This window comes from Bombina bombina, chromosome 1 (genome assembly GCF_027579735.1).
Source record: "Bombina bombina isolate aBomBom1 chromosome 1, aBomBom1.pri, whole genome shotgun sequence".
Taxonomy (NCBI): domain Eukaryota; kingdom Metazoa; phylum Chordata; class Amphibia; order Anura; family Bombinatoridae; genus Bombina; species Bombina bombina.
This window is the reverse complement of record NC_069499.1, coordinates 799,283,374-799,297,573: the sequence shown is the minus strand read 5'-3', so window position 1 is coordinate 799,297,573 and position 14,200 is coordinate 799,283,374.

The following is a 14,200-nucleotide window of genomic DNA, read 5'->3' as shown; positions in this document are numbered from 1 at the left end:
CCCTACCACATGAACTCTTGAACTTTTGAATTTATATGTTAAATCGAATGTTACATTCAAAATTTCAAATGTGGATATTCAATCTTATTATGAACATTCGAAAATTAAAGTAACATTTGACACCGGAAATAAGATTTGATTACTAAATAGATTTTCATTCTTATCAACATTCGAATCTCAAAAACGAATGTCCACAGGACTATTCGCTCTATCAAGTGAATTGCACTTTTACCACATTTGCCCATCCCTACTAATGAGTTAATCTAGGGGCTTGTAAGCATTAGATATAGTGTCCGTGGGGTATATTTAACCTAGTGCGAGTGGACATGATATGATGTAGCATATTATGTCCGCTGCACATCGATAAATGCCGACAGCAAACGCTGTCAGCATTTATCATTGCACCAGCAGTTCTTGTGAATTGCTGGTGCAATGCCAACCCCTGCAGATTCACGGCCAATAGGCCACTAGCAGGGGGTGTCAATCAACCCGATCGTATTCAATTCAAGGTGGACAAGTTATGGAGCAGCTGTCCATATGGAGCAGCGGTTCATACGGTGCTTGATAAATCGGCCCCCATGTCTTGAACCTATTTTTAAATTATTGACAGTAGAGCATTTGGTGTTTGGCAGCACTACACTGCTTGGTCATTACTAGTGTTGGGGAATATACAGTAACATATGTTATGGATTATATGGTAAATCATAGTACGTGAGACTGGTATTATATAATGGTTTTGTCAAGTGCACTCACTGACTGAATATTCTGTGCTTGATCTGGTGGATAGAGGAGGAGGGAATGTTCCACAATACAAGGAAGAAAAAAATATTCTCCACTCTCAAACTTGTGCAAACAGACAGCAATAACCTGAGCATCAACAAATGAAATACCACAAGTTATGTGAAGGGAAAATAATTTCCCAGCATTAGAAGTGTGAGAGCAGAGTAAATGTCAACTTATATCTTATTTTTACACAATTGTATCCTCTAAGCTTTCACTAATACACTAGTTTGTATTTTTCCCATGATTACCGGATAACCCTGGGCGAATCACCCAGAACAGTTTGTTACATAAAGTTAGGGATCGTGTGACACTGGAGCGTAAGAATGTTTTGAAATCTAGAAACCTGAAAGAGTAAAAATGTTTCAGTATGTGTGTGTATATATACAGGGCTTGATGCACAAATCAGTGGACCCTGCTTCTAAGCCCTTGCAGGTAAGGCTCTCTCATGTGAGGCTGCCTGCCGGAACGTACAAAGCAGCAGCCATCCAATCGCGGCTTCTTACCTTCTCTGCCACCTCTGAAGTAGTAAAGAAAATACACCCTGAACCGGTTTGTTCAGGTGATTGACAAATCATGCTCTGGCACTAATGGTAGTGCAAGAGCAGAGGGTGTTGTTACACAAGAGGGTTTACAAAGGTGAGCAGACAGGTTCTCATGTCCGGTACCTTGTCTGTCCATCCACCCTTTGCAACCCCAATTCCGAAACATTTGGGAAAGTATGGAAAATGTGAAAAAACAAACAAAAAGAGTTATTTGAAAATTTAATTCACCCTGTACTATATAGAAAACACATTATTAACACATTATTTGATGTTTTACTTTGTGAATTTAATGTATTTTTGAAAATATAATCTCATTTCAAATCTGATGACTGCAACACACTCCAAAAAAGTTGGTACAGTTGACTGTTTACCATTGTGTAACATCACCTTTTCTTTTAATAACACTTATTACGTGTTTGGGCACTGAAGACACCAGTTGGTTTAGCAAGCGGAATTTCCCCCCATTCATCCATTATACATGTCTACAGCTGCGCAACTGTACGGGGCCTTAGTTGCCTTATTTTGCCCATCATAATGTGCCACACATTCTCAATTGGAGACAGGTCAGGACTGCAGGCAGGCTATGCTAGCACCCACACTCTCTGCTTAAGCAACCATGCGCTTAATGGGGTTTGGCGTTGTCCTGCTGGAAAATGCAGAGACGTCCCTGGAAAAGACGATGTTTGGATGGCAGCAGATGTTGCTCCAAAATGTATACATATATTTCTGCATTAATGGTGCCCTCACAGATGTGCAAGTTACCCATGCCATGGGCACTGACACCCCCTATACCATGACAGATTCTGGCTTTTGGACCTGATGCTGATAACAGCTTGAAAACGTCTTTATCCATAATATTTCCCCACTGTTGATGTCACAAGGAGTATAATATTGCTGCCGCAGAAATACCACCTGCATCATTATTGATGTGATGTTTTTCCTGCACTAGTATTCCATCCTGTAGCAATAGTGGAAGCAAATACAGTTAATCCCTTGGAGAGCTGCAACACAGAACAAAGCTATAAAATTTGTGTCTGTGGTTCTAAGAACAAACACAGTCTCAATAGAACTGTCAAGGTTTTTATTCAGAACAGGTACTAAAAAGCCAATAAATTGCATAAGAATGCATCAGAATATAGAGGCTATTAAGATAATGTTAGCTGCAATCAATCTTCTACTCTAAAAGGGTTTTCATTTTTTAATAACTAATAGTTACATTGTAGCTAGTTTAGGATTTATTTTTATTTTACAGGCAACTTTGTATTTATTTTAACTAGGTAGAATAGTTATTAACTATTTAATAGCTACCTAGTTAAAATAAATTCAAATTTACCTGTAAAATAAATCCTAACCTAAGTTACAATTACATCTAACACTACACTATAATTAAATAAATTACCTAAACTAAATACAATTAAATACAATTTAAAAAAATTATCTAAAGTACGAACCCCCCCACACTAAATTACAGAAAATAATAAAATAATTACAAGTTTTTTAAACTAATTACACCTAATTTAATCCCCCTAATAAAATAAAAAAGCCCCCCAAAATAAGAAAAAGCCCTACCCTATACTAAATTACAAATAGCCCTTAAAAGGGCCTTTTGCGGGGCATTGCCTCAAAGTAATCAGCTCTATTACCTGTAAAAAAAAGTACAATATCCCCCAACATTAAAACCCACCACCCACACACCCAACCCTACTCTAAAACCCACCCAATACCCCCTTAATAAAACCTAACACTAACCCCTTGAAGATCACCCTACCTTGAGAAGTCTTCACCCAGCCGGGTTGAAGTCCTCAACGAGGCCGGGCGAAGTGGTCCTCCAGACAGGCAGAAGTCTTCATCCAAGCCGGCCAGAAGAGGTCCTCCAGATGGGCAGAAGTCTTCATCCAGGCGGCATCTTCTATCTTCATCCATCCGGCGTAGAGCAGCTCCATCTTCAAGACATCCGACGCGGAGCATCCTCTTCAAACAAAGTCCAACTGAAGAATGAAGGTTCCTTTAAATGACGTTATCCAAGATGGCATCCCTTGAATTCTGATTGGCTGAGAGAATTATATCAGCCAATCGGAATTAAGGTAGAAAAAATCCATTTGGCTGATGCAATCAGCCAATTGGATTGAGCTTGCATTCTATTGGCTGATCCAATCAGCCAATAGAACGCCAGCTCAATCCTATTGGCTGATTGGATCAGCCAATAGGATTGAACTTCAATCCTATTGGCTGGTTGGATCAGCCAATAGGATTTTTTCTACCTTAATTCCGATTGGCTGATAGAATTCTATCAGCCAATCGGAATTCAAGGGACGCCATATTGGATGACGTCATTTAAAGGAACATTCATTCTTTAGTTTGACTTCGTTTGAAGAGGATGCTCCGTGTCGGATGTCTTGAAGATGGAGCCGCTCCGCGCCGGATGGATGAAGATAGAAAATGCCGCCTGGATGAAGATTTCTGCCCGTCTGGAGGACCTCCTCTGGCCGGCTTGGATGAAGACTTCTGCCTGTCTGGAGGACCACTTCGCCCAGCTTTGTTGAGGACTTCAGCCTGGCTGGGTGAAGACTTCTCAAGGTAGGGTGATCTTCAAGGGGTTAGTGTTAGGTTTTATTAAGGGGGTATTGGGTGGGTTTTAGAGTAGGGTTGGGTGTGTGGGTGGTGGGTTTTAATGTATTGTAGCAAAATGCTATTTGTAATTTAGTATAGGGTAGGGCTTTTTATTATTTTGAGGGGCTTTTATATTTTATTAGGGGGATTAGATTAGGTGTAATTAGTTGTAACAGGTGTGTGAAAGTTCATTAGTAACACTGCTTTCAACAAGTCTATTGTGAGCATAATTCATGAATAGATTTTCCAATATATTAAAAATATGGTTACCAAATAAAAACTTGAGTGAGTGTTTCATTTTTAAATATATGTAATAACTCATGGCTTAGGGTTTTACATATATTTTATTATGATTTTAATATACTAGTCAGTTGTCATGAAAATATGTAGAACTATTTACCCCTGGCAACATATGGTAGTTCAAATTTAGTCAGACATGACTTTAAAAATAACAAATACCTTCATTGCAATGAATAAACAAAATAAGCAGCTAAAGCTTAGAAAATATGAACTGGAAGAAATAAATACTCAGCTTACCGAGATTTAAGTAACAAGCAGAGGAATATTGAAGAAAAAGCTCACAGTCAGAGAGGCACAATCCTTTGCTTGGGAGAGAGAGCACTAAGCAGAGACGCTGCAGCAGCTGCTGGAAGCAGGGTGTGTGAGACACAGCTGATGAGGCTTGTGGGAGAGAGAGCACAAGGCAGAGACGCTGCAGCAGAGGTTGAGAGTAGCATGTGAGAGACACAGTGGATGTGGCTCGTGGGAGTGACGTCACCCGGTAGTCAGCTGGAACTGAAAGTCCACTACAGAGCAGGAGAGAGTAGCAGGCTCCGGATCCAGGGAGAGAGAGAGAAGCAGGCAAATTTCCCCAGAATCCACAGGAGAGAAACTAGCTTCACAGGTGCAAAAGGGATTAGCTCACAGGAAGTTAATCCAGGCTGGATACATCAATACCAAGCATTGGTGTGATGTATCCAGTGTGATTTATATGCACCTGAGGAAACCGCCCCTTAAAGGGGTATAATGTTACAGGACCCCCCCCCCCTTAAGAGCAACCACTCCGTGGGTCAAGGTCTGGGACGATCCGGGAATCTTCTGTGGAAAAGAGAGACCAACCTGGGAGCGGAGAGATTAACAGAAGGTTCCCAAGAATCCTCCTCAGAAGGGTACCCCTTCCAATGTACCAGGTACTGAAGACGACCAGAAACCTTCCTGGAGTCAAGGATGGCAGCAACCTCATATTCCACATCCGGAGCTATAGGCAACACTGGAACAGAAGGGTCCAAAGGATTCCGAAGTGAACTGTAGGGTTTGAGGAGTGAGACGTGAAACGTGGGGTGTACTTTAAGAGAGGGGGGCAATTGGAGAGTAACAGCATTCTCATTTACTATTTTAATGATGGGGAAAGGACCAATAAAAAGTTTATGAAACTTCTTGCTGGGCACGGAGATCCGTAAGTTCCTCGTAGAGAGCCAAACAAGATCTCCAAGAACATATGAAGGAGGAGGACGATGCCTGAGGTCGTAGTATTTATTCTGCCTCTGTTGGGCAATTTTTATAGTGTCATAAAGTTGAGAGAATGTTTCAAGCATAGTGTTAGTAAGATCATCAATGACTGGGCAGTCAGTGGTGACTTCGGGGTGTAGGTGAAAGGTCGGATGGTAGCCATAATTAGCAAAGAAAGGAGTAGCTTTTATTGTTGAATGGTAAGTATTATTATGTGCGAATTCTGCTAGGGGAAGTAATTTTGTCCAGTTGTTTTGTTGTTGGTTGGTGTAACATCTTATATATTCCTCCAACCAATGGTTTGTACGCTCCGTTTGTCCATTGGTTTGGGGATGGAATGCGGTAGAAAGCCGTTGTTCAATGTTAAGGGATGAACATAATTGTTTCCAAACCTTAGAGGTAAATTGTGAACCTCTGTCAGATGTTATAGTGTTCGGTAAGCCGTGTAGGCAGATGACATGTTTTATAAGGATATTTACAGTTTCCAGGGCGGTTGGTAACTTATAATAAGGCACAAAGTGTGCCATTTTAGTGAAGAGATCAACGATAACGATTATTGTGTTATTCTTTTCAGATACAGGTAGATCAACAATGTAATCTATAGCAATGTCTTTCCACGGTCTGTCTGGAACTGGTAGGGAGAGAAGAAACCCTGTGGGTTTATTCCTATCTGTTTTACAGGTTGTGCAAACTGAACATGATTTAATGTAGTTTCTTATTTCTGTGTTTATGTGGGGCCACCAGTAGGATCTTGTAACTAAGTCATAAGTTTTGTTCATACCAGGGTGACCTGAAAGGGGAGATTCATGACAAGAGGAGAGAACTTGTTCCCTTAGTGAAGGGGGTACATAGAGTTTTGTGTCATGGTAGTATAACCCATTCTCTCCTTGTGTTAAGTTGTATAGCACTTTAGTAGTATCAGTTAGTTGCTTCTCTTTTAATTCAGTGGTTGATATGGCTAAAGTCCCCACTATGTTATCTAATGGAACTAGGGGTTTACACATCTGAATCTTAGGAGGAGGAGAAGGAAGCCTAGAAAGTATGTCGGCCTTGGTATTCTTCAAAGCCGATCTATAGGTTATGATGTAATTAAATCTTGAGAAAAATAAACTCCACCTTACTTGTCTAGATGTTAACGTGCGAGATGTTTTTAGGTACTCTAAGTTGCGATGATCAGTGAAAATAATTATAGGCTCTATTGTACCTTCTAAAAGGTGTCTCCAAGTTTCAAGAGAGCTTTTAACAGCCAAGAGCTCTTTTTCACCGATATGGTAATTTATTTCAGAGGTTGTTAACACTCTTGAATAATATGCTACAGGGTGTGTCCTATTTGTTTTGGGATTCTTTTGGGACAATACAGCTCCTATAGCGTAGAATGAGGCAACAACCTCTAGTATGTACTGTTTTTGTGGATCAGGGTATGCTAGAATAGGTGCTGTAGTAAAGGAATTTTTTAGAACATTGAAGGAGTGATTTGCGTCTTTGTTCCATTCAAAAGGAACATTGGCTTTTGTCAAGTTAGTTAGGGGTTTAACTATTGCTGAAAAGTTTTTAATAAATTTTCTATAGAAGTTAGAAAATCCCAAAATCTTTTGTATATGTTTTCTGGTTTTTGGTATAGGCCAATCAAGAATGGTTTGGATCTTTGTTTTCTCCATATATATCCCTTTAGATGATATATGATACCCAAGGAAAGTGATTTCAGGGGAATGAAAGGTACACTTTTCAGGTTTCACATACAGGTGATGAGCTAACAGTCTTGAGAGGACTATCCTAACATGTTTTATATGTTCTTTTTCATTATCTGAAAATATAAGGATGTCATCCAAGTAGATAACTAGAAAAGTGTCAAGGAGATCACGGAACACATCGTTGATGAACCTCTGGAATGTGGCGGGTGCATTGCACAATCCAAAGGGCATTACGGTATATTCATATAACCCGTACCTAGTACGGAAAGCAGTCAACCACTCATCCCCAGAACGCACTCTTATTAAATTATAAGCTCCTCTTAGATCAAGCTTAGTGTAAATGGATGAGCCATGTAATCTTTCGATTAATTCAGGGATGAGTGGAAGAGGATAACAATCTTTTTTTGTTATTTTATTCAATTTGCGGTAGTCAACGATTGGCCGTATGGTTTTATCTTTATTGGTTACGAAAAATATTCCTGTCCCTGCAGGGGAGGTGGAGGGTCTAATGAATCCCTTCCTGAGATTCTCATTAATATATTCTTTTAACGTATCAAGCTCAGGTTTAGAAAGTGGGAATATGTGTCCATATGGAACTTTTGACCCAGGGATTAGATCTATGGGGCAATCATACTCCCGATGGGGTGGCAAGGTTTCTGCCTCCTGTTTATCAAATACTTGTTTTAAATCTGAATAAACAGGAGGGATGTTAGTTTCCAGGACAGATAGAAGAGGTTGTATAGGGTAACATGTGGTGGTACAATATTGTGAATTAAATTCAAGTGTTTTTTCTGACCAATGTACGAGGGGCTGATGTTTATTCAACCAGTGTAGACCTAATACAACAGGAAAAATGGGTGAAGAAATAACGTCAAAAGAAATGAACTCTTGGTGTATGTCATGAGTAGTGACTAATAAGGGAATTGTTTGGTGTGTGATGGGTCCTGACTCTAACTGTCTTCCATCAATTAATTGTACAGAAACAGGTTTTTTCTTTGCAATAATGGGTATTTTATTTTCTTGTACAACTTTTATATCTATATAACTAGCGTAGGCTCCCGAATCCAAAACGGCCTTAAGACTGTGTCGGTTTTGTCCCCACTGTAAAGAGATAGTAATAATGAAATATGCAGGATTTTGTGCTGTTAAATATAGTAAATGATCTGAGGTAAAATTTGTCTTACCTGATCTTTGTATCTTTAAAGAAGGACAGTCAGAAACAGAATGCTCCTTTGCGGCACAATAGAGGCAGAGTCCCAGTTCTTTTCTGCGTGACTTTTCCTCAGGGGACAGGGGTCCTCTAATGAACCCTATCTCCATGGCTTCATCCTGACTCTTATGAGAGGGTGTATAAGCTTTAGGGGTGGTAACCTTGGTATAGGAGTCTGGGGAATATCTTTCCTGTTTCCTTTCCCTAATTCTTCTGTCTATTTTTATAGTTAAAGACATAAGTGAGTCAAGTGTTTCTGGGAGATCTAGTCTAGCAAGCTCATCCTTAATATTTTCAGACAACCCTATTCTAAATTGATTTTTTAGGGAAACCTGATTCCATTGGGAATCCCTTTGCCAAATCTTAAATTCAGAGATATATTCCTCAACAGGCCTCTTATGTTGCTTTAAGTTACGCAACTTAAAATCTGCTGTGAGTTGCCTGTTGGAGTCCTCATATAAATCTGACATGGCCTTGAAGAAATCATCAATTGAATTTAGAATAGGGTCGTTATTTTCTAAGAATAAATCTGCCCATTGTCTGTGCTCACCTCTTAGGAAAGAAATGACAGTTAGTACTTTTATACGGTCATTAGGAAATGTTTTTGGCTTAAGTGTGAGAAATAATTTACAGGCATTATGAAACTGCCTAAATGATTTCCTATCCCCAGAGAATTTTTCAGGAGGTGGAATTGGGGGGTCAGGAGTGTTAGTGTCAGGGGGTTTAGCTGCACTTAACCCTTCTTTAATAATATTCCTAAGTGTCAGGTTTTCTACCTGAAGTTCTCTAAGTCCCTGACTTAAAAGGTCAACTTTGTTGGATAATTCCTGGAAGTGAGCGTTTATGTCACCTGGATTCATCATCGTAGTTAAGTCAGCTGGATAAGATTGGCTTGGTATTCTGTAACAGGTGTGTGAAAGTTCATTAGTAACACTGCTTTCAACAAGTCTATTGTGAGCATAATTCATGAATAGATTTTCCAATATATTAAAAGTATGGTTACCAAATAAAAACTTGAGTGAGTGTTTCATTTTTAAATATATGTAATAACTCATGGCTTAGGGTTTTACATATATTTTATTATGATGTTAATATACTAGTCAGTTGTCATGAAAATATGTAGAACTATTTACCCCTGGCAACATATGGTAGTTCAAATTTAGTCAGACATGACTTTAAAAATAACAAATACCTTCATTGCAATGAATAAACAAAATAAGCAGCTAAAGCTTAGAACATATGAACTGGAAGAAATAAATACTCAGCTTACCGAGATTTAAGTAACAAGCAGAGGAATATTGAAGAAAAAGCTCACAGTCAGAGAGGCACAATCCTTTGCTTGGGAGAGAGAGCACTAAGCAGAGACGCTGCAGCAGCTGCTGGAAGCAGGGTGTGTGAGACACAGCTGATGAGGCTTGTGGGAGAGAGAGCACAAGGCAGAGACACTGCAGCAGAGGTTGAGAGTAGCATGTGAGAGACACAGTGGATGTGGCTCGTGGGAGTGACGTCACCCGGTAGTCAGCTGGAACTGAAAGTCCACTACAGAGCAGGAGAGAGTAGCAGGCTCCGGATCCAGGGAGAGAGAGAGAAGCAGGCAAATTTCCCCAGAATCCACAGGAGAGAAACTAGCTTCACAGGTGCAAAAGGGATTAGCTCACAGGAAGTTAATCCAGGCTGGATACATCAATACCAAGCATTGGTGTGATGTATCCAGTGTGATTTATATGCACCTGAGGAAACCGCCCCTTAAAGGGGTATAATGTTACATTATACATTGAACCTTGTACATTGATCTTTGGAATGGGACCTAAAATACATAAATTACAAAATTCCCATCTTCGCATCAAAACAAAATCCAATTGCACGCTGACCGCAGTCCACTCTTTTAAATACTTAGGTATGTTGTTAGACCCCAATCTATCTTTTGGACTCCACATAGAAAAAATTGCCTCTAAACTTTATCCAAAACTAGGTGCCCTGTACAGAAACAAATCTTGCCTCAGCCCTACAGTAAAGGAAAAGATTGTACAGCAAATGCTGATGCCTATCTTGGATTATGGGGACATAGTATATGCACCTGCTCCGCAAACTCACCTTAATAAACTAAATACATTATATAACTCGCTCTGCCGCTTTGTGCTACAATGTAACTACAGGACCCACCATTGTGACATGCTAAAAGAACTAAACTGGCTGTCGCTAGAATCCAGACGCACCCTCCATCTTTCCTGCCTTGTCTTTAAGAGCCTTTCTGGGAAGCTCCCACCCTACCTGAGCAGAATGCTCTCCCCTGCTATTCCCACCTCCTATAACCTCCGATCCAATAACAGCACATTATTTAGCTTGCCTCAATACAAAAAAAAAGCAGCTCGATCCTCCTTTTCCTACAGAGCGCCACAATTATGGAATGACCTCCCTCACACTTTAAAAACTTCCCCAAGCCTAAAATCCTTTAAGAGATCCCTCTATACATATCTCAAAACAGAATGCTCCTGTCATGGATAAATATTTCATACCTGCTCTATGTTAAATGTTTGCATATAATGTGTATTTTTATTATTGTTTTTGTATTTTATTGTACCCTATTGTATCAATGCAATGTTTTGTGATCCCAGGACATACTTGAAAACGAGAGAAATCTCAATGTATCCTTCCTGGTAAAATATTTTATAAATAAATAAAATAAATAAATAAATAAAATTAGTTTAAAAAACTTGTAATTATTTTATTATTTTCTGTAATTTAGTGTTTTTTTTTCCGTACTTTAGATAATTGTATTTAATTGTATTTAATTGTAGTTAATTTAGAGAATTAATTTAATTATAGTGTAGTGTTAGGTGTAATTGTAACTTGGGTTAGGTTTTATTTTACAGGAATATTTGTCTTTATTTTAACTAGGTAGCTATTAAATAGTTAATAACTATTTAATAACTATTGTACCTAGTTAAAATAAATACAAAGTTGCCTGTAAAATAAAAATAAACCCTAAGCTTGATACAATGTAATTATTAGTTATATTGTAGCTAGCTTAGGGTTTATTTTATAGGTAAGTATTTAGTTTTAAATAGGAATAACTTAGTGAATTGTAGTAATTTTATTTAGATTTATTTAAATTATATTTAAGTTAGGGGGTGTTAGGGTTAGACTTAGGTTTAGGGGTTAATACATTTAATATAGTTGTGGCGACGTTGGGGGCGGCAGATTAGGGGTTAATAAATGCAGGTAGGTGTTGCGATGTTAGGGACGGCAGATTAGGGGTTAATAAAATTTAACTAGTGTTTGCGATGCAGGAGTGCAGCGGTTTAGGGGTTAATACATTTTTATAGTGGCGGCGATGTCCGGTTCGGCAGATTAGGGGTTAAAAAATGTTTTATTGTTTGCGATGTGGGGGGGGCTCGGTTTAGGGGTTAATTGGTAGTTTATGGGTGTTAGTGTACTTTTTAGCACTTTAGTTAAGAGTTTTATGCTACGGCGTTACTGACTTTTACATGCGGAATCAGTCTTGACAGGAAAGGCTGTACCGCTCACTTTTTGGAAGACTAGAAATACCGGCGTTATGCAAGTCCTATTGAAAATATAGGATACGCAATTGACGTAAGTGGATTTGCGGTATTTTAGAGTCTGACCAAAAAAGTGAGCGGTACACCTGTACCTGCAAGACTCGTAATACCAGCGTTAGGAAAAAAGCAGCGTTGGGACCTCTTAACACTGTTTTTTAAGGCTAACGCACAACTCATAATCTCTACCACCAGTCTCTTTCAGTAACGTGGTTCAAATATTAGACAAAGGCCAAAACTTAATAAATGAATTATTTATTATGCCAAAAATATTATGCACAATGCATTATTAATAAAAAAAAAGTTGTTACAAATAAAATTACACACAAGCAAACAGTTTTTTTTAAATAAAAAGAAGAAAATAGAAACGATTGGAAGTTGATTATCCATATCAGATTCAAACCAAAACGTTAAAGTACTTAGGCGTACATTTATCACCTAACCTACATGACCAGTTCAAATATAACTATGAAAGATTTATACACAAATTCAACTCATTTATTGCATCTTGGCTCCCTAAATCAATTACTTGGATAGGAAGGATTAATGTGGTAAAAATGAATTTGTTACCTAAACTTTTATATATCTTCCAAACAGTCCCTATCCCACTTCCTAATCACTTCCTCCCTACACTACAGTCCATCACTAACTCTTACATATGGTGTAAAAGACCACCAAGGATATCTAAAACAACACTATATCTGCATCCAACTAGGGGAGGGCTAGGTGTACCAAATCTCCAGAATTACAAAGATGCCACTATCCTTCAGAGGATTGTTGATTGGTGTTACCAGTCTGCAACTTCATCTAAAGCCTGGGTCTCCCTGGAACACGACTTAACGGGGATACCCCAACTAGGGAGCTATTGTTGGCTTCCCCCTGAACACCGACCTTCTACAATCCAAAACTATCCCATTATAAAAGAAACTTTTCAGGTATGGTCTAGATAGACAGATACAGAAAAACACCTCGTTCTCTAGTATCCCATCCTCTCTCACACCATCACTCTCCAATCCTGACTTCTTGGTGGGGAATTCTCCACCAAACAATTTAAAACTAGACATCCATGGACTTCTCCCGGTCTATCTGTTGACAGAGGCAACAAAAATAATCCCAATGACACAAATGCAAAACTTGGACTTCTTCACTACCTGGCTAAGATATAATCAGCTGACACATTTTATCAACACTCATAAAAACAAACAGGATCTGGTGCGTACTCGCACTAGATTTGAACAACTCTGTAGTGCACCTCACCAACCAGCCCATACTATATCTCTTTTGTATGCTATTCTGAACTCACCTCCAACAGACCACCTTCCTTCTTACACACAAAAATGGCAAAAAGACCTTGCGGGGCAAGTATCAGTAGAGGAATGGAATAACATTTTCCACAACATAGCCAAATCTTCTCACTCGGCCTCCCTGCTGGAAGTCAATTATAAACTCTTAATGAGATGGTATTTGACCCCGCAACGCCTACAATACATCTTTCCCCTGACATCTAACAGATGCTGGAGGAAGTGCAACCAAGAGGGTTCCATGTACCATATTTGGTGGTCATGTCCTAGTATTCAGCCGTTTTGGTGCTCCATAACTAAGGAAATTAGCAAACTCCTAGGACGCGACATTCCTCTAGATCCAGTAGTTTTACTTTTCCATGATATTCCCAAAATGCAATCTAAGGCACACACTAGGCTTCTACACATTGCATTGAATAGTGCTAAGCAAGTCATTCCTCGGAAATGGAAACAGGAGATTACTCCTACGACTGATGAGTGGCTTGCTCAGCTTTCGCTAAATATACGACTAGAGAGGTTTCATTACTTCTCCATTAACCAATTGGATTTCTATTGCGAGATTCTCTTCCTATGGGAATCCAGACCCCGCAGCTAATTACCAGGAGGACGCAAGATAACCTAACACCCTTGATAGGGGTAAGCCCATACTGTAATTTTAATATCCCTCAGCAAACTTTATTTCACTTCACTCAGGAACACGTGTATTTGACCTCTTCTCTTCTTTTTCTTTCCTCTTCCTTTCCTTCGTTTGTCTATGCTTCTTTTTCTTTATGTCCTGCTAAACACTTGCAAAATTCATATTGACAATTCTCTATGTAACCAATATTGATAATTGTTGTTTGATGGCCTTTCTAGTCCATTTCTTATTGTATTATTTTGTTTAACCCACAACAAATGTAAGAACTGAAACACGGGGATTTCAATGATTGCCAACAGACTTATGTTGTGAGTGTTTTATTCTCTGCTTGTAAATGTTTGAAGTTATTTCAATAAAGCT